Raw genomic sequence first — 22,331 nt, forward strand, 5'->3', positions numbered from 1 at the left:
ATCAAAAACGATGAGTTTGCGTCCTTTGTAGGGACATGGATGAACCTGGAAACCATCATTCTCAGCAAACTGACACAAGAACACAAAATCAAACACCGCATGTTCTCAGTCATAGGAGGATGTTGAACAATGAGAACACATGGACACAGGGAGGGGAGCACTATACACTGGGGTCTGTTGGGGGGAGTTGGGGGGACAGCGTGGGGTGTGGGGAGTTGGGGAGGGATAGCATGGGGAGAAATGCCAGATATACGTGAAGGGGAGGAAGGCAGCAAATCACACTGCCACGTATGCACCTATGCAACAACCTTGCATGTTTTTCACATGTACCCCAGAATCTAAAATGCAATAAAAAAAAAAAGAAAGAAAGAAAATGGTTGTGGTAAATAGTCTTAAGGGAGGGCTGCCCCTCGCTGGCTCTTCCCTCCATGCTTGGGCCTGTAACTCCTGTCCCCTACACTTTGACTCTGGGCTGGTCTTAGCGACTTACTTTACCAAAAAGATGCATCCAAAAAGATGTTCTAGGCCCTCTGAGGTGAGGTTGTAAGAAGGCTTGCCATTTTTCCTGGGTCTCTTGGAATGCTCATTCTTGGGGTCACTTCCTATGGAGAGTCCACATATAGCCACGTGTAGGCACTCCTTTTTTTTTTTTTTTTTTTTGAGACGGAGTTCCACTCTTGTTGCCCAGGCTAGTGTGCAGTGGTGTGATCTTGGCTCACTGCAACCTCTGCCTCTGGGTTCAAGCCATTCTCCTGCTGCAGCCTCCCAAGTAGCTGAGATTACAGGCACCTGTTACCATGCCTGGCTCATTTTTTGTATTTTTAGTAGAGACAGTGTTTCACCATGTTGGCCAGGCTGGTCTTGAACTCCTGAACTCAAGTGATTTGCCCACCTTGGCCTCCCAAAGTTGTGGGATTGTTGGTGTGAGCCACTGCGCCTGGCCAGCACTCCTTTTGAAAGTCCCTCTGCAGGGACAGTCAGCACCCACTGGCAGTCATGTGAGTGTGTCATTCTGGATAGACAGAGCCCTCAGATGACTCTAGCCCAAGCAACCACCTAAGAGATCCTGAGTGAGAACTGCCTTGCTGAGTTAGCTCAGAGAACCATGAATGAAAATAATAAATTGGTGTTTTAAGTCATGAAAATTTGGGGTGGTTTGTTATATAGGAACAGATAATCTGAACAGCAGCCCTCCTTTCAGTGGGCTCACATATATTCTGAGCTCCCCATGAACTAAGGGATAGGTACCTTGTCTTCCTCAGAATGACCCCACCCTGCCTGTGTATGAAGCTTTGTGTCTGGGTTAAGCTTGTCTTCCTGGTCTCTTGCCTCCAGATAATGACTTCTCTCCCAGGATAATTCTACCAGATTCATCCCATCAATCCACTTGCCATTTCCAGATGTATCTCAATCCCAAGGGTAAATATGGCTTAAGCTCTAGCTGAGAACTCTGTCTATGCAGAATGAGGAGTTTACTGTAATACAATTGTATGTATTCATGAAATTCTTTTTTCCCTTAGTGTTCTAGTGTGGTAAATTTTCCATGTCATTAAAAATTCTGCAAAATTAATATTTCATCATTTGAATTTATGTCATTACTCATTTGTAAGTTTTTGGAAAATTGCCCCCTCCTCCTTTTTTTAAAAAAAAAATTATGAAGGAGGTTGAGATGAATATCTTTGTCCATAAATTTTTAATGAGGTCTTTAAAAAATAATCAAGTATTCAGCAAATGGTATGATTAAAAAAAAAAGAAAACCCTTGAAATATAATGCCACATCACTTTTCAGAAAGATTGTACCAAATGACTTGCCTCCAGTCAATTTAATAGGCAGAGATAGTATTTTGTTAGGATTTTAATTTGCTTTTCTTTGATTCTTAGTGATGTTGGATAACAAATGATTTTAGTCTTTTCACATTTCTGCTACAGTTTTTCTCTTTCTTTATTTGTTATTAATTATCTACTATGTGCCAAGAAAGCAACTTGACACTAGAAAGTGAGAAGTTTGGCATACAACCCCTTGTGGGCTCTGAAGTGGGCCACAGGCTGGAGGAACAGAGTGAGGTAGAAGAGTAGCTGGCCCGGGTCTCAGCGTGTTCTTACTCAGTCACCTGGTGGATCGCAGTGTGCTTGAGAGGCTGCTGTGGGGCTTTGTGGAAAGACATTGGCATGGCATTGGCTTCAGACATGCCTACCTTCAGATGCTGGCTCTGCCACTAACCAGCTGGGTGACTTTTGTCAAGTTATTTAATCTCCTCAGCATCAATTGCCTCAATGATAAAATGAAGAAAATGCCATGTTCCTTGTAAATCTGTTTTAGGATAAAAAGAGAGAGTAAGGCCGGGCGCGGTGGCTCATGCCTGTAATCCCAGCACTTTGGGAGGCCAAGGCGGGTGGATCACAAGGTCAAAAGATCGAGACCATCCTGGTCAACATGGTGAAACCCTGTCTCTACTAATACAAAAAATTAGCTGGGCATGGTGGCGCGTGTCTGTAATCCCAGCTACTCAAGAGGCTGAGGCAGGAGAATTGCCTGAACCCAGGAGGAGGCAGAGGTTGCAGTGAGCCAAGATCGCCCCATTGCACTCCAGCCTGGGTAACGAGCGAAACTCCGTCTCAAAAAAAAAAAAAAAATTAGCTGGGCATGGTGGCGGATGCCTGTAATCTCAGCTACTTGGGAGGCTGAGTCAGGAGAATTGCTGGAACCTGGAGGTGGAGGTTGCAGTGAGCTGTGATTGTGCCACTGTACTCCAGCCCATGGTAACAACAGTGAGATTCCATCTCAAAAGAAAAGAAAAGATATAGTAAAAAGCTAATAAAAATAAACATGGTATCCACTCAGTAACCTACCTCTTTATCTTTTGAGTCCATTTCTCCCTCCCTGCTGTACTGCTGCCAGACTGGCTACATAATTTGTGGGGCCTTACTGCATTCAGCTCTAGCATTTCTTAGTACTTTTACTGTTCCAGTTTTAACCTGGGCTCCCTGTTCAATGTATCATCCTCCCATCTGTTTGCCATATCACCTCTGATTGTCTTTCCCAAACTAAATCTAATTGTGTTGCGACTTTACTTAAAGTCCCTCAAAAGCTCCTTGATGTGATTGAGACCTGGCTCCTAGTAGCCTTCTAGCCTGGTTTCTTATTTTGCCATGCTCTGTCTTCTGGCTGTACAGAACTTCCTGGAGTCCTGGACACAGGCTTGACCTTCTTAGGGTCTGGTGCCTTTGAATATGCTGTGTCTTTCTTTGGACCCTTTTTCTCCTCTCCTCTCCGTGTGGTTAACTCCTACTCATCCCTCAGGAATTAGCTCTAAGTTGGGTCAGGCACTCCCTCCTCCAAGCTTCCCTGTCCCAGCACACAGACAGGGAAATACACAGTTCCTTCTCCATCACTGGATAATGGCTCCTTGAGGGCAGGAATAACATCTTCATTTCGACACCCCTATTATAGGACAAGAACAGGGTTTCTCAACCTCTACACTGTTGGCCAGGACAAGTTGCATAGTTTGTGGGACCCAGTACCAGACAAAGATACAGAGATCTTTGTTCAAAAGTTACTAAGAATTTCAACACGGCACTAGCATAGTATTAAACAAATGCAGATCCTTTCTGAGAGCTGGTTCCTGTCTACTGCTCAGGTGGCCTGCCCATGAAACCAGCCCTGCTAGTGACATTTGGAGCCAGATTATTCTTTCTTGTGGGGAGTGTCCTGTGCACTGCAGGATGTTTAACAGCATCTCTGTCCTCTTCCCATTAGATGCCAGTAGCACCCTGCTTATTTGTGACAACCCATAAATGTCTCCAGAAGTTGCCCAAAGTTTCAATAATTGCCCCCATAGAGAACTGCTGACCTAGAAGACCTTAGGCACTCAAGGATGTATGTATTAGTCAGGGTTCCCTAGAGGGACAAAACTAATAGGATATATGTATATAGGAAAGAGAGTTTATTAAGGAGAATTGGTTCACATGATCACAAGGTAATGCCCCACAATAGGGTGTTTGCAAGTTTAGGAGCAAGGAAGCCAGCCGTGGATCAGTCCAAGTCCCAAAACCTCAAAAGTAGGGAAGCTGACCATGTAGCCTTCAGTCTGTGGTCAAAGGCCCAAGAGCCACTGGTGTAAGTCCAAGAGTCCAAAAGCTGAAGAACTTGGAGTGGGATGTTTGAGGGCAGGAAGCATCCAGCACGGGAGAAAGATAGAGGCCAGAAGACTCAGCAAGTCTAGTTCTTCCACATTCTTCTGCCTGCTTTATCCTAGCCATGCTGGCAGCTGATTAGATGGTGCCCACCCAGATTGAAGATGGTCTGCCTCTCCCAGTCCACTGACTCATTTGGCAACACCCTCACAGACGCACCCAGGATCAATACTTCAATTGATCATGCTTCAATCCAATCAAGTTGACAATACTAACCATCAGGATGTACCTGTGCTTTTCTAGAGATAAGGGCAACGTGCTCTGGGGAACCCAACCAGTCTGAGGGAGGCTTCCTGGAGATGTGATGTTTCAGGGAAAGTGCCTAAGGATAAGCAGTATTTGGATAGAATGATAGAACGTACAACCCGGCTAAGTAAGCTCACTGAACAAGAACCCCAAGGGTTGTTGGGAGAAGACTATCCAATAAAGCCAGGGAAACCTCAGAAACCTCCAGAGGAGTCACCGATCTGGGGTTTCACTTGGGTGGGCAGAATTTCCCCAGGCTGTGAGATTTATAATGAGAAAGCAGCTTTGAAGTTCTTCCCTTAGGGTTTTTTCAGGGTTAGGAGTAAAGAAAGCCTTGAGGATGACAAGGAACCCTGGACTATGAAACCTTGGGAAGGCTTCCTTAAAAACAAGTGTCCTGATTGCCACCCTCAGCTGGCCTAAATGCTTACACGTGTGTTACTTACTGGAGCTGGGCGTGACCTGTCTTCTCATCTCCCTCAGGTGCTCCTACCTGCAAGGACTTTTGAGGATGCTGCAAACAGGTTATCCCATATGTCTTGCTGGGGAAAGAAGGTGGAATGCTATGGCTTTAAGGGCTGGAGAATCCAGGTGGAGATGGCAGGTGGTATTTCTTGGGGCCAATGCTGGGAAACCAGTTGTCAGGTCAGATGTTGAGAAAAATGGTGAGCTCCTTAGACCCATGTGAAGGAAAGGCTTCTTATCTTCCTCAAGCCAGGACCACCTGGTCAAACCTTGCTACAAATCAGTATCTTCTGGTTCCCATAAAAATTGCTGCTTGGAGAAGGCCTTCTCCTGAAAGGAAGGAAAGCAGAGGTCAGATGAGATTCCAGGAGATGCAGATGATGGGACCCTTCATGGAGTTGGGTCTTCTCTGAAGCCCCTGCTCTTAACACACTTGTATACACACCTCTACATTCTAGCTGTGTGACTTGCAAAAGTTACTTAACCCTTCTGTGCCACAGTTTTCTCATCTTTAAAATGGGCATAAGAATACTATTGACTTCATAGGGTTGTAGTGGGTAAAATGAGATTTTGCATGCATGTGAAGAAGCCAGCCTCTTCCCACAATGGCTAGAACATAATGCCAATTAATATCTATTAAAATCTTTCCTTTTTTATTTTTTATTTTAGATTCAGGCATACATGTGCCTATTTGTTACATGGGCATTACATGCATAATGGTGGGGATTGGGCTTCTAGTGTACCCATCACTCAAATATTGAACATTGTACCCAGTAGATAATTTTCCAACCATCCCCCTCCTCCTGCTTTCCTCCCTTTAGAGTCCCTAGAGGCTGTTTCTCCCATCTTTTTTTTTTTTTTTAGAAAGAAAGAAAGAAAAAAAAAGAATGAAGAAGAGGAAGAAAAAGGAAGAGAAAGAGAGAGAGAGAATGGGAGTACTGCTTTCTTGCCCAGGCTAGAATGCAGTAGTAATGGGTATTGAAAACCTCTTTTATACCGATGATTATACTTGATGTAGACAGGAAGGAATAAGGGAAGAAAATAACAAACAAGCAGCCAACCAATATTTCATTTAAACCTATGAAATGCTATGCGATTACTGAGGAGTGATTTACTTCCAATTATGTAGTCACTTTTGGAATAGGTGTGAGGTGGTAATGTATGTTTTGTGTATTTGAAGTGGAGAGTTCTATAAATGTTTATTAAGTTTACTTGTTCTGGGTCTGAGTTCAAGTCCTGGATGTCCTTGTTAATTTTCTGTCTCGTTGATCTATAAAATCGTTAGCTCTTCTTGTTACATTGATCCTTTTGCTGTTATGTAATGTTCTTCTTTGCCTCTTTTGCTCTTTGTTGCTTTAACGTCTACTTTATCAGAGGCGAGAATTGCATCTCCTGCTTTTTGTTTACTTGTTTATTTTTACTCTCTGTTTGGTTGATAAATCTTCCTCCTCCTCTTTGTTTTGAGTCTTTGTGTATTGTTGCATGTGAGATGGGTCTGGATGCAGCATACCGATGGGTTTTGGCTTTTTATCCAAGTAGAATATATATAAGTTTAATACTGGCATTTGATGCTAGCTGGCTGTTTTGCCCATTAGTTAGTGTAAAATTTTCATTGTGTTAATGCTCTTTGCTTTTTGATGTATTTTTGGAAAGGCTGATATTGGTTGTTCCTTTATATGTATAGTGCTTCTTTCAGAAGCTCTTGTAAAGCAGGCCTGGTGGTGGTGAAGTCTCTAAGTACTTGTTTGTTTGCAAAAGATTTAATTTTTCCTTCGATTATAAAGCTTAGTTTGGCTGGATAGGAAATTCTGGGTTGAAAGTTCTTTTCTTTAAGGATGTTAAATATTGGTCCCCACTCTTTTCTGGCTTGTAGGGTTTCTGCTGAGAGATCTGCTGTAAGTCTGATAGGTTTCCCTTTATGGGTAACCTGACCTTTCTCTCTGGCTGCCCTTAGTATTTTCTCCTTCATTTCAACCCTAATAAATCTGGCAATTATGTGCCTTGGGGTTGGTCTTCTTGAAGAATATCTTTGTGGTGTTCTCTGTATTACCTGGAGTTGAATATTACCCTGCCTTCCCAGGTTGGGAAAGTTTTCCTGAATGATATCCTGAAGAGCATTTTCCAACTTGGATTCATTCTCTTCGTCACATTCAGGTACACCTATCAAACGTAAATTAGGTCTTTTCACATAGTCCCATATTTCCTGGAGACTTTGCTCATTCCTTTTCATCCTTTTTTCTCCAATCTTGTCTTCTCGTTTCATTTCACTGATCTGGTCCTCGACTTCTGATATCCTTTCTTCTGCTTGATCAATTCGACTGTTTAAACTTGTGCATACTTGGTGAAGTTTTTGTGTTGTGTTTTTCAGCTTCATCAATTCACTTATATTCCTCTCTAAATTGTCCATTCTCATTAACATTTCGTCAAACCTTTTTTCAAGGTTCTTAGTTTCTTTGCATTGGGTTAGAACAAGTTCTTTTAATTCACAGAAGTTTCTTATCACACACCTTTTGAAACCTGCTTCTGTTATTGGAACACACTCGTTCTCCATTAAGCATTGTTCCGTTACTGATGAGAAATTGCGATCCCCTGTAGAGGGAGAGGCATTCTGATTTTGCGTATTCTCTGCCTTTTTAGGCTGGTTTCTTCCCTTCATTATATATTTATCCCTCTGTTGTCTTTGTAATTACCAACTTTCTAACTAGGTCTCTAAGCGGACGTCCAACTTGTTGATTCCCAGCTCCGAAATCTGAGCAATCCACTGCGCCGGCCAAAACAGCGGTGTTGATTGATGGTGCTTTTCTGCCCGGGAATCTCCGGACTCTGCACCAAGAACTGCTGCGCTAAGGTGCCAGCAAAACCGCCGCGCCGGCCACAAGAGTCGCCCTGGCAACCCGTGGGGCTCCTCCGCTGGGAATCTCTTGGTCCGTGAGCAACAAATATTCGTCTGAAAGTGTGGCGTCCTCTCGTTCTCTGTGCTTTCAGTGGGAACTATGAGCCTGAGCTGCTAGTGATCAGCCATCTTGGATCTCTCTCTGTTTCTCCTATCTTTATGTCCATGTTTATGGGCATGCTTCTGTCTGTGTCCCCATCTTTTGTACTCTTTGTTTAGCTCCCACTTACAAGTGAGAATATGTGATATTTGATTTTTTGCTTCTGAGTTTCTTCACATAGGATAATGCCCTCTGGCTCCATCCATGTTGGTGCAGAGGACATGCTTTTGCTCTGTTTCATGGCTGTGTAGTACGCCATATGCGTATCACATTTTCTTTACCTAATCAACAGTTGGTGGACACTTAGGTTTGTTACATGGCTTTGCTATTGTAACTAGTGCTTAAAAGATTCTTTTCATCATCTGCTCTATCCAGGACCCTTCAAGTGAATCTAGATCAACCATGTACTTACAGTCACACTACTTTCAGCAAGGTTCTCAGTTCCAAGCAATGAAAATTAGTTTCTATCCTCCACAAAATTGTTGGAAGGGTATTTTAGAGGTTCCAGATGCAGCAGATTCTAGAGGTTCAGATTTCAGAACAGGACAGAAATCAGAACTAGACAGAATGATCAGGGAGACAAAGAGCAAGAAGCAAACATTCACCTTTTGGAAGATGGCTAGGTTGATCATCCATGGTGCCCTCACCATGGACAGTGCCTGTGAATGAACCCCAGTCCTCACTCATCTGGGCAAATTTGTTGGCAGCTGGGGCACGGAAGAGGGAGGGTTTCCCCACCACTCAGGCTTTGATAGAGACAGTAGGCTGCTCCTCACTGTGGGGTTTCCCTCCAGCTAAGAAGAGATGTGGCTGCACAGCCAAGAAGAGCTAACAAACGTCCTCCTTTGCCTACCTCTTTGAATGTCCCACCTCCACACAAATCTCTCTGTATCTGTTTATCAAACACATACATATACACACACATATTTTTCTTACAACTAAAAATATCGGCCTCTCCCAAAAGAACAAAAACAAAAGCCTGACCAGTTACTGCAGCCCTACTATGCCTCCAGTTCTTTCTGAAGCCCAAGGATTAATTGTAAAGTTCACTGTTACTATTAGCCACGTATGTAATAGTGGGGCAAATGGAGAGGAAAGAAGAGGAAACTGCAGTAAAATATACAAACACTTGACACTATCAGGAAGGAAGGAGATAGACACTATGGTCTTCATTTCTGCATGACTGGTGTTTGTGGCTTCTCTTTATTATTTCATTTCAATGTTTGGCTTTGTTTTTGCCTTCAGTCAGCCCTTCACTGGTCACCCTGGTGGGTGGTCCCAATGTTGTTTTTAGGGATGTGAGCTCTTGGTGTGTATTTGGGCTGAAGAAGTTTTCCACTGATTTTACTGCTTGATATGGCAGAAATAGGAGCCACTGGTGCGGGGGGGGGTCCCTAAATTTCATCTTACTTCTGCATGCTCCCATGGTTGGCAATCCTAGTTTTCTTTGAAAATCAGGATCATATACCATGGTCAGTTTGGTGATGGCCTCTCTCCTTGGCCTGTTTTCTCAGGGGCATAAAGGAGTCTGAAGTGACCTGAAGGTCCAGCTCAGTGTGATGGTTGTTATGCCCCTTTGTGGAAGCATTCCTCCCCAAAGCGTAGTTTCCCCCATGTCACTGAACTAACAGATTCCCAAATTGTAGAAATGGAAAGCAAAAGTTATGAGTGGGACATGAGAAGTGTAAATCTTTCTTCTGTCCCTTAGTTCTGGATGCTTTATTCTGGCTATGAGAATAAACATTATTACCCCATTCAGAGTTCATTACTTTCTGCAGGATAATACCCCATCTTGTGAGGTGTTACCTGCTGTCAGGGGTAATTATTCTTCAACTCACCAGGACACTATTTCGTGAGTACAGTAGCTTCTGTTCATGGCCTTATTCTAAAACCAAATGAATTCCATGGGCACAAAGCCATTGTCTGCCTTTCTTCCTCCTTCCCTCTTTTCCTTCCATCCATCACAAAGTGGACTTAAAAAGGTACTAGTTGAAGTTTTGCTTCCTGTGCAAATATCCCTTCTCTATGGTTTCTGGGTAGAGTTTCTGTCTCAGTCCACCAGTATGAGGTGTCTCCCCATGTAGCTGTAGGTATGTGTTGCTAGAGGAGATGAATTATGGCAGGAGTGGGCATTGCGGGAGTGTGAGCAGCCTGCCTCTGCCACTTGCTTGTGCCATAAGAATCTGTAAGCTTGGTCCCACAGATGCTATTTTCATGGTGATGGCCTGCTGCTGGGCTTGGCCAACTTTCTGGCCAGGTGGAAGACCTAACACTCAGTTCATGGTGTCCAGCTTGGGGTGAGGGCTTATCTTGTGTCCCTCTTTCAGTTATTCAGTTGCCAAAAGGGCCCAGTAGCAATCCAAAAGGTGCTTTATAAAAGGGGCATAATCATTTGCCAAATAGGTCCCAAATTTGCCCTTAGACTTCAAGGGCTTTTTATTGTGATTCTTGTTTGGAGGCTTGCTGTAGGTGCTGGACAGCATTCTAAGAAATACTCTTGGATCTGCTGGGTCATCATATATTAGCTGCACCACTGACTGCATTGCAGCCTGGGCTGGGCCAAGATCCCTTTCTAGTGAGTACTCCACTCAAAGCTGGTAGTTTACTCCCCAAATGGGTTAATGTGGCATATCTAAGTGTAGTATATGTTGCCACCAAAATTCCAAGGCTCAGCAATTATTGTGCCTCTTTCTAAGTGGCAGAAGCCCAAGGTACCTTAACATCCATTTTTGAGTGACTATTGCAAAATGCCTTCAAATTCTGGCACTCATGGAATTCACAGAAATTAAGTCTCTACATTTTCATAGGATTTTTTTTTCTGTAGGATTTACGGCTTGCATGTATCCTACCAAAATTATCTATGGTGCTTGCTGTTTCCTATGTTCTGGTCCTAACAACATAATGCAATTGATATAGTGAACTGACGTTCTGCCACCTGGGAGAGGAATATGGTCAAGGTCCCTGTGGCTTAAGCTGTGGCACAGACCAGGAGTTTTGATACTTCCTTGAGACAGAACAGTTGTATCTATTCTTCCATTATATACTGTTTCTCCTAGGTAAAAGCAAACTTCTTCCAGCGTTTTCTGATACTTGGTATAGAAAAATATCAGTCACTGTCTACCAAGTCAGATACTGATGATTTACTTCTTGTAAGGAACAAATTTAGAATAGCAGTTTGTGTTGGAGATACCACCTAATTCTCTTTCTTCAAAATCAATATCATCCATCAACTGTCAAACACTGGTGATGACATTAGTGCCTAGAATTCCCCCTCTGAGTTCCCTGGGACCCAATAAATAACATTCTTCCCATTTTAAGCTAAAGCCCATTGAGAGACAGAAAGAGTAATCATATATTAAAACATTGCATTTATTATTGAAAAAGCTGGTTGGAGAACATGGCCTTAGATCTGAGGCCAAGTGGTTTTGTTTATATCTCATTCCTGAATTTTGACTTCCTCCTGGTCATTGGCATAGCAGAACCACCACAGGTCTTGTCCTGCAGCTAGAACCTGCCACAGTAAACTCATGGCATGGAGAAGTAAAATCTATGCGTTCCTTTAGGCAGACCATTTGAAAAAAGAGAAGGAAGTAGTAGTCTAATTTCTTCCCCTAAAACTTGATAATCACATATATCATACTTCTCATGAAGAAAAATCAGTGGTGGCAGGGCGGGTGGCTCACACCTGTAATCCCAGCACTTTGGGAGGCTGAGGTGGGTGGATCACCTGAGGTCAGGAGTTTGAGACCAGCCTGTCCAACATGGTGAAGCCTCAACTTTACTAAAAAAATACAAAAATTAGTGGGGCGTGGTGGTGGGCACCTGTAATCTCAGCTACTCAGGAGGCTGAGGCAGGAGAATCGCTTGAACCTGGGAGGCAGAGGTTGTGATGAACCGAGATCACACCACTGCACTCCAGTCTGGGTGACAGAGTGAGACTCTGTCTCAAAAAAAAAAAAAAAATCAGTGGGGAATGGGAAAGAGGACAGCAGTATTGCTGTACTTGTTATGCTACTAGACAAAGACGAGTCTGGGTAGATGGAAGTTGGCCTCACATCACTCCCTACTCACTGTGACTCCTCATACTTGGATTCAGTTGTGCCTGCTGTGAAAAAATCTAACTACTCCTTCAACTTTGTATTCCTTGCTCTCATGCCTGAGAGGTGGGCCTAGGTTATGTGTGTGTGCTGTGGCTTCTAAGGCATGCACTTACAGAACATCTTTCATCTTCAGTTTTGATAGTAATAAGGAGGGCACTGTGTCTACTAATAGTATATATAAAGACTCCTCCCTAATAGGAATAAGGACTGAATACTGAGCAGCCAAAAAACTAAGCAATGGCCACTAGACTCCCAGAGTGTTCATGTCTGTACACTCCAGGGTGGGGTGCTTCATCTGTGTGATCAAGGCAACTTCTGGTTGGCAGGTTCTGACACACTTTCTTCCCTATTTCTATTTCCTTAGCACCTGGCATACTAATTGCCAGCGCTATTGCCTAGAGACATTCTCTAGACTGGGTTTCAGAACTCTCCTTCAGGGCATAATTTTACTTTGTCTCTTTGTAACTGCAGAAAAATGATTATTCTCCTGGATCAGCCCCAACCTAAGGCTCTATGAGTCTCATGGGGCTTGCTTCAGTTTTGTTCAGAAAACCAGCGTTTACTGAGCATCTGCTCTGTGCTCTCGTGATCGCAGGTGCTGAAGACACAAAGTGGGTCAAAAGCAGTATGTACTCTTTAAATGCTTCCCATCTTGAGGGGTGAGGGCTCCCAATCTGTTGTTATTGTCTGTTTTTCTGTCTAGATGTTGTAATAGACTGTGGATAAAGAAAGACTTCATATGAGGAAACAGTTCATAATTTGGGCTACAGTGTTTGTGTTAGTTTCCTAGGACTGCCCCAATAAAACAAAATATCACAAACTGATTGGCTTAAAACAACAGAAATTTATTTTCATATATATATATATATATATAGATTTTTTTTTTTTTTTTTTTTTAAGAGACAAGACCTTGCTCTGTCACCCAGGCTGAAGTGCAGTGGCATGATCATGGCTCACTGCAGCTTTGACCTCCTGGACTCAAGCCATCATTCCCCCTCAGCCTCTCAAATAGCTGGGACTACAGGTGCATACCACCACACCTGGCTAATTTTTCAACATATTTATCTTGTAGAGATTGAGGTTTCATCATGTTGCCCAGGCTGGACTTGAACTCCTAGGCTCAAGTGATCCTCCTACTTTGGCGTCCCAAAGTGCTGGGATTACAGGTATGAGCCACTGTGCGTGGTTCTCATAAGTTTGAAAACTAGAAGTCCAAAATCCAGCTTTTGGCAAGGCTGGTTCTGTCTGGAGGTACTGATGACAAATCTGCTGCAGGCCTCTCTTCTGGTGGTTGCCAGCAATCCCTGATGTCGCTTGGTTTGTAGCTGCATGACTCCCAACCTCTGGCTCCATCTTTGCATGGCTTTCTCCCCTGTGTCTGTGTCTCTTCTCCTCTTCCTGTAAGGATGCCCGTTATATTATGGCCTATCCTAAACACTATGACCTCATCTTAACTGTTATATCTACAAAGACTCTATTTCTAAATAAGGTCACACTCACAGGTATCAGAGGTTAGAACCTCACATATCTTTTCTTGTGGGAGGCAATTCAACCCATAATGGCACTAAATTTTTAAAAGATGTCTTTCAACTTCATTTTCTTAAACCAAATGCATTTTTTTTTGTCTTTGAAATGTCTTTAGAAGCAGCTTCTCTTCTGAAGTTTTCTATCCTGATTATTGTCACTCTACAATTTGTTTAAACTGAAGGTTCTACAGGCTGCATGTCTGGTAGAAAAATGTCCTCCAGTTAAAGGTGTGACCTGCTTCAAAGAAATTAAAGAAACTCTTGGAATTTCAGTCCAGGAAGAAATAAAACATTCCTTAATTGAAATACTAAGAGTCTTGGTAGGTAGGGATCAGCAAATGGTAAGGCTTATTTTTTGAAGGAAAGAAAAAAAAATCCAGACAAATAAAATGCTCTTTACATTCAGGATGTGGCCAACTTTCCATATAAAGAAAGAAGAATTCTTCAAATATATTTGTTTCAGTTCAACATTTATGTTTTCAAGGATCTTATTATTTAGCAATATCATAACCCCTCACATTCATACAATGAATGGAAGTTTACTAAAGGGTCATATAATAACTCATTTGTGCCTTAAAATAATCATGAGAGAGAAAGATCAAAGAGACTCCTGCTTTACATATAAGGAAACTGAGGCAGACTAGAGAGCCAAACTGACTTGCTTAAGATCAGAAAGCTGGTTAGCAATGGAGTTGAGAGCATTGGCTCTCTGGCCAAAAGTCATAGATAATTCTGCAGGGCATGCTGGTGGAGGGTGTGGGCTTTTATTTTATTTTTTAATCCTTCATTCAACTTGAATAAGATAGAACAATTTCTAAATAAATATCTCTGAGCCAGGACTTTGTTAAGTGCTGGGGATACATAGTTACTGCTCCCAAATCAGCAAATAATTTCACAAGAGTTGATACTCTCACAAGTCTAAGTGTTGTGTAGAGAGATGCCAAGGATTCCACAGAGGGGCTGATTCAATTGCTGAGTGAGAAGGGATGGGTCCACACAGGCTTCATGAGTTAGGGGACCCAAGCTGAGTCTTGCAGGACAAGGAGAGTAAACCAGGTGAGATGGGGGGTGGGGTGGGGCTGATGTTTGCATGCAGGGGAAAGTACCTGGGCAAAGGTATGGCACAATGGCCAGTGATGAGGCTGGATTGATAAGCAGCATAAAAACCTGCGTCTTAGACTTCACTTAGAGGGTGATGGGAGGTCTAGAAAGGGAGAGAAAAGGTTATTTTAAACCACTGACTCTTAACTAAGGACAATTTGCCCCCTTCTCTATCCACCCTCTGCTGAGACATTTGGCAACATCTGGGGACATTTTTTTCTTGTCACAATGGTGAGGTAGAAGTTGCTACTGTTATCTCATGGGTAGAGGCCAAGAGTGCTGCTAAGCCTTCTACAAGGCACAGGACAGCCTCCCTACACAAAGAAAAGATCTGGCCAAAAGCATCAACAGTGCCAAGGTTGTGAAGCCTTGTTTAAACAAGGGAATGATAAATCTGATTTTGTTTTTCTGTTTTAGAAACAAATTGTAAATTTCTCTAAGAGCTGGGGAATTGCTATATAACCCAGTGGCCTTGTTTATTTTGAATGTTCTTCCTTCTATAATAGACTGAATAGATGATATTTTCATTTTCTGTTTTGTTTTAATTCTTCTCTATTTTCTATTATCTACTAGAGGGTAGTTGATGGGATCATAGTCTATGTGAATGGAATCCCCTAGAGTTGTGCAGTGCACAAAGTCCACATGGCAGGCTTCATGGGAACTGTGAGCCTTGACAAGTCATTCAATGAATACCTGGCTGAGTGGAGTGACCTTAGTAGAGCAGCATTTAAAATTAATCACCCAAGTAGTACTTCTTTTTAGTGTCCAGCACAGCCTGGCAGAGGAGCTCAGAATTTGATGAGTGATTGAACAAATGGATGAATGATTGAGCATCCCAAAGAATGGGAAAACTAATTGGATACCAGGTGATGCTGAAGGAGAAACTTGTCATTAAAAATCCCAGCAAGGTATCCTACCAGATTTCTGGAGTGCATTGGAGTGGAAACGAACAGCCCTGTGCCAGGATCCTCTTGGCTGACGCTTCAGAATCCTGCCTAGTGCGGGGCCCCTAGAGTAGAGGCTGGGTTTAGACTCTGGAAAATTACTAGGTTTTCTGGTCTCCCGGGCCCTCTGCAGCCTTATCAGTGAAGCTTTGTCAGTGTTTCCATCATAAACCCTGGGTGTGGGGCTAAGTGGCCTATAAAATCTGAATCTAGGCCAAAGTTGGCAGGCACAGAGCCTGTTAAGATGCAATTAGTTTGTCTCAAGAAGTCTTCGGTTGGCTTCTTTGCTTAATTGGGAGAGCACAACCAAGAAATACAGAGGGTTGGTGCTCCTTCTGTCTCTAAGGACAGACAGAAAGGTTTCTGTTGCAGGGAAGAAAAACGGGCCAGTCTCTAACACAGAGCTCTGGGCAGTAGGGGTTTGAAAAGGATCACCCACCAGAAGTTGGGAAATACATCTGGACAGATGCCAAAGACATCTCTGTGCCTAAGGCCAGCCCATGACCTTCTAGATCTTTCCTTATGGTTAACTTACATGATCCTTAAGGTCTTTATTTTTTTTCAAGATGGAGTCTGACTCTTGTTGTCCAGGCTGGAGTGCAATGGTGTGATCTCGGCTCACTGCAACCTCCGCCTCCCAGGTTCAAGTGACTCTCCTGCCTCAGCCTCCCAAGTTGCTGGGATTATAGGCATGTGCCACCACACCAGGCTAATTTTGTGTTTTTTGTAGAGACAGGGTTTCTCCTTGTTGGTCAGGCTGGTCTTAAAGTCCCAACCTCAGGTGATCTGCCCACCTTGGCCTCCCAAAGTGTTGGGATTACAGGTGTAAGCCACTGTGCCTGGCCAAAGTCTGGTTTTATACCTGGGTGGGGATGTTCTGGGATGGTTGTGGCAAAATAAAATGATTGTTTAAAGCCATGCTTCACACTTAAGCCCCCCTTGCTCCATGGTAACATTAATTTACCATTTCATTCATTGCCTATTATTACTTGTTTGTTCAGGTTGAACAGTAAGGAAGTATAAAGAAATCGGACCTGGCCCTAAATACAGGCATTGCCCCTTGCCTGAGTTACACAGTAGTAAAACCACCAATCCCTTAGAGCCTTAGTTACCTTACTTTTAAAGTTGGGAAGATAATACCTAATTTATGGCATAGTGATGAAATTTAAATGATACATAATTTGTAAAAAGACCCTAACACTATGTCTGGCCAAAAAAAAAAAAAGTATTCCTTAAATGGCACCTTTATGCCATTAGTAATAGTACTACAATGATAATAACAAGGTAACAAATGCTGTCCTTGGAGTATATACAATGCTGTAAAAGCTCAAAGGAGTATGTGTCTGAGGGTGGGTAGAGGTGAGAGAGGAGTCAAGGAAGACATCATGGAGGAGGTGACATGACCTGAGACCTGGAAGATGGATTATGAATTTTCCAGGCAGAGAAGAGAATAAAAACATTTTCTGTTAGCAAGAACAGCTTATGCACAACTATTGAGTGTGCATGGTCAGTGTGGGGGCAAGAGGATGCCTGTTTGCTATCTGCTCACAGGGTGCAGGGTGGAAGGAGGCGTGGAATGCGGATGAGCTACTGGCCTCACTGTGAACCTAAGCGGATTGAAATAATCCATTCTTTCTCTCCTCCTGCCTCTTCCCTTTCTCATTTCTGTTTTTAGACCATTTTCTTACATGCAGATTTGTTAATGCATAGATAAGATTCATGAGGGAAGGAACTTGCCCTGGATCACACAGTGAGTCCCAGCACCAGGATCTGAGTTCAGCACTCTCCCATGGAGGCTGTGGCTTTTTCTTAGCTCCTCTTTCTCCAGCAGGGCTGACTGCCTACCTCTCTGATCTGCTCAGCTTTCTACCCCCACCCTCTGCCTCATTCCTGTACCCTGCCCGGCCAGAGGTCTCACTCCTGTAAAGCTCTACTAAAGTCTTTTATGACACCTTAGTGCAGTCTCCCATCTACCCTATGCCACACGTGGGCTTGTTAATTCCTTAGAGGTATACTTATGGCACACCTTCGAGATGAAGGCACAGGTGTCCAGGGAACAGCTGCTTTCGCTGGGAAAATGCCAGTAGGTGTCTACTTCCCAGAGAAGGGCAGGGATCAGCAGAGATTTGGAAGCATGCAAGGGAATAGATATTTTGAACACCTACTATTGCTGAAGACTGTGCTGGAGACTCTTTTATCTGAAACCTGGGTTCAAATCCTGATTATGTTATTAAATATCCCAGGCAAATTACTCACATTTCCCAAATCTCATTTTCTTCATGTGTAAAATGGGATAGTAATGCTGACCTGTTCCAGAAAAGGAAGATCAAATCCCCCAAGCTGCCTTTGAGAGTCTACGATTTGAATATTCCCTCCTATCTGCTTAGATCTGGAAGAGACTCTTAGATTGAACACGTGATTCCTTTGTTCATCATTTGAATTATCTCACTGAAGCAGTGGGGATTGGGAGAAGGAACACTGGCCCTGGAGTTAGGGCTAGAACCCCGGCCCTGGGGTTAGGGCTAGAACCCCGATGCTCTGTCTGCCAGCTTGGGAAGGTCTTTGACAGAAAAGAAAATTGATTGCAAGGGGAGCAGCCCCTGCTTGCTCCTTTATGTGACTGGAGAAGGGGATGCTTAGCCACAGTGAAGAGACCCATTCAGGTTAAACGAACAGTCTGGAAAAGCTGGAGAGACAGGAGAAATACCCTAGGAGCCTCCTCCTTCCTCAGAGCCAGGTCCACTGGTTTGTGTTGTCTGTTCCTGGGAGGGGCACCCCATCAGGGAAGGGGTGCTGCACTTGGAGTTAGCAGATTCTACCACCTAACAGCTGGGTGTCCATGGGCAAGTCACTTAACCCCTAAGTGTTCCTCATATGCCAAACAACATTCATGTTAATTTCTGGAGGGATGACTGCCTTGGCACACAGTGAACAGTATGTAAATCCCACCCCCAATACCCTTTTCCCCAAGGACTGCCCCCAGCTCCAGGGCACAGCTCAATAAAGTCTCCATAAAACTCAGCTTCTCTGGGTCCAGCTTCAGAAATTACAGCGAGTTGATTCATCACATTGTTTGAATTATGGCAATATGAAAATACAGAAAACCCACAGGGAGTCAGCTTTTTCCCATATATAAAAGAGGGTTATGGTCCCATATAAACTTTTAAAAGAGAATAGTTTATATAATATGCATAAGATTGAAAAAAGAAAAGAAAAGAACAAGAAAAGAAAAAAGTATACATTGGCAAACAATGAAATTCAGGTCAACATCCTGGCTTGGGAGTCCCTCTTGCCTTTCCCTTGATCTTCATTCCTCATCTCCATAGCATCCCCTATTGGTGCCCTGGCAGCAGTGGGCTGGGGCTTTTCTGCGGCTCCAGAGTCCTGCTGCCTCCTCAGGACCTCTGAATTCATCCACTCTTCCCCGTCTCCAGTGTCACAGCCCACACCTGGCACCAACATCCCTGACTTGGACCATGGACCGCCTTGCAATGAATTGCACTATGTCCACTGAGGCTGCAGTAAGGAGGATAAATGGGGGTAAGAAGCGAGTTGGGGCACATTAATCTGTGCATGTCTGTCCTCAGAAAAGAACTTGAAGATGCCCTTTGGAGTTGTCAGGATGGAGTTGGAGCCCCTGGACAGCTCTGCCCAGCTCTCCATCCTCATGATCCATCCCCTCCCTGCTGCTTCTCCTTTACTCTCCCCCTTCCCCTGAATTGCACCTCTCCGCTCCCTCTGCATGCAAAGTTCTACCTTTTAAACTCCCCAGACCCTGTTTTATTCCTGCTTTACTGCGACTACCCTACCTCTCTTCACCACCTCAACCCAGGTCAACTCCTCTCCCACTATGCTACCTGTCTTCCTTACACTACAAAGAAGTGATGGTAAATCTGATGAACCTGTTTTCACCTCCAAGCTGTGAGTTCCACAAGTGCAGTGACTAAACTTGTTTTGTTCATCCTTATATCTTCAATCTTAATAAAGTGACTTGGGTTTTTTGAATACAGAGTCTCCCTCTGTTGCTCAGGCTGGAGTGCAGTGGCATAATCTTGGCTCACTGCAGCCTCCGTCTTCTGAGTTCAAGCAATTCTCATGTCTAAGCCTCCCAAGTTGCTGGGATTGCAGGTGCACCACCACACCTGGTTAATTTTTATATTTTTAGTAGAGATGGGGTTTTGCCATGTTGCCCATGCTGGTCTGGAACTCCTGGACCCAAGTGATCTGCTGGCTTCAGCCTACCAAAGTGGAATCAATTTTCTCTTATAGGTGAGCCACCATGCCTGGCCTTAAAGTGACTTTTACATGGTAGGCACTGAAACAATATTTGCTGCGTTGTGATGATAGACTTCTAGCCCATTCTTGTTCTACCTCTACTGATGCCTAATGTTACTTCAAGATGACCCTACCAACATTCTCACCTGTAAAATGGGTACAATAGTACCTATTTTGTGGTGGCATTATGAAAATCAGAGAAAAGTTTGTAAAGTGTATATCGTATTTCATTTATTGAATGTCTACTCTTATTTTGAGGGTTTGGGGACAGAAAATTGTTTTTTTCCTAACACTGTGACCACCAGTCATGATGAATTATTCAACATGGGCTAATGCCCACCAGAGATGCACAATAGCAAGTTCTTGGATCAGAGTTCTGTTTACACTTGGATGGTGAAGGAATATCGGTTGTTAGTTTTCAAATGAGACCTCCTCTTGGATGGCAGCACATGAAAGAATTGCCTGGGCACGGGTCCAAGGTTCTGTATGCAACATGTGTGGATGTTCAAATACAATTTCATTTATGCATGACCCCACCTGTCAAGATCCCACATCCAAATTAAAAATACAAAAGATTAGCTTTTATGGCCAAGAGAACGAGAATAATAATTTGATAATGTTAGTATTTGAAGTGATAATTTATGATAAAGAGAATGATAATTATGTACCTTATTAATTACAGTCATCCCTCCATATCCACAGTTTTTTCATCTGAGGATTCGACCAACAACAAATAAAAAATATTTGGAAAAAAAAACAACAAAAAACCAATATAACTGTAAAATACAAATAAACAACTAATAGTGAATAGCAACCATTTACATAACATTTACACTTCATTAGGCATTATAAGTAATCTAGAGATGCTTTAAAGTATACAGGGGGATGTGCATAGATTATAGGCAAATACTATGCCATTTTATATAAGGGGTTTGAACATCTTTATATTTTGGTATCTGTGGGTGGTTCTTGGAACCAAGCCTCCCTGAATACTGAATGATGGACTGTATTCTATTATTTCTTCCCCTTCTGGTCTTACATGGTCAGTATTTTATAGGGAACAGCAAGGATGGTTTAAGATAAGATTCTCGTGGACAAGCACTGGAGAATACCCGGGTTGCGAATCTTCTTACCAAAGCTTCCTAGAATTTTTGGATTTGGGCAAAGCATTTCAGATGGCATCTTAAGGAATTCTTGGCAAAGTGGTTTGGCAGGTGACCTAGAGGCTTGAAGATTAAAAACAGACTACAAGATTATTAAAAGACTTTCTCCCAATGGCACACCATGTTGTAGTTTAAACTGTGTCCATATTTATTACCTTGTGTGATTTTGATGTAAAACTCTTACATGGTACAAGCTGGGATTATCCAACCCATTTTACAGATGAGGAAAGGGGCTCACAAACTTGCCCAAGGTTGGTTAGCTAGTGAATGGTGCTGCCAGAACTTAGCCTTGGTTTTCTGACTCAAAGCCTCCTTTTTATCATCTTACATTTTACTTTCCTCAGGCTGGACTGAGTTCCGAGTCCCTACTCTTAGCACTGTCTCCTCTCTCAGTCTTGAGGTCTGAAGGGGGAGAGCTGTTTTGTTCCTTCCCCATCCTTCTGTCCCTGCAAGTCTTGGCCTCCTGACGTCTGCCCTGCCCACCTCCCCAAGGAGAGCTCATCACTATTCTTCCATGCTTGTTCCCATAGCACTTGTTCATCCATTGTGCTTATATATAACAAATAGGTGCAGCGCAGTGTGGTTAGAGCCACAGAAAAATACCATCTCTATGTGTAAGTTTCTGCTTAATAACATGGTGTCAAAAGAGAGTACTGGGTGGGGATGTGTGTATCCATAATAATTGAAACCATTCTATGGACTTTATTTCTCATAACTGTGCACAGTAAGTATTCTTATCCCTGTTTTTATGGGGAATGCATTGCATTACAGGAAAAAGCAGATGTTGTCTGCATAAGGAAAGGTACTAGATTATTAAGTGCCTAATATGTGCTAGTATTTTGCGTAATAGTTTACAACTTATTAAATCCTCACAGCATCCTATGGGGAAGATAGAAGTGATCCCATTCTACAGATGAGGAAATGGAAGTTTAGCAAAGTGAAATAGAACGTTCACTTACCAAATAAGTGATAAAGTCCAAAGCCTGTGATCTGACCTAGGCTGAAATTTCAGGAAACTGCCCCCAAACAGAAATTGCTGCCCACAGGGCCTGTCTGATGAGAGGAGGTCAATCCAGACTAGAACAGTCCAGCAATCAGGGCACAGCCTGCAACTCTTAGACAAGGAAGAAGTCAGGGAATTATGAGGTGTCAAACAAATAGGAAAGAATTGGGATGTAATTATAAGGAAAATGCACCAAAATTCCAGGAAGCCAAACTCTCATAGAGCTGTTTACAACAGACATAGTGGGAAAGCCATACTCTGGCCTGAAAACCACATGTTCTGGAGAAAAGTATCACATAGAATCACAGAAACCCTTTCAAG

This window comes from Aotus nancymaae, unplaced genomic scaffold (assembly GCF_030222135.1).
Source record: "Aotus nancymaae isolate 86718 unplaced genomic scaffold, 86718_ANA_hifiasm-v0.15.2.pri h1tg000007l, whole genome shotgun sequence".
In the NCBI taxonomy this organism is placed as follows: domain Eukaryota; kingdom Metazoa; phylum Chordata; class Mammalia; order Primates; family Aotidae; genus Aotus; species Aotus nancymaae.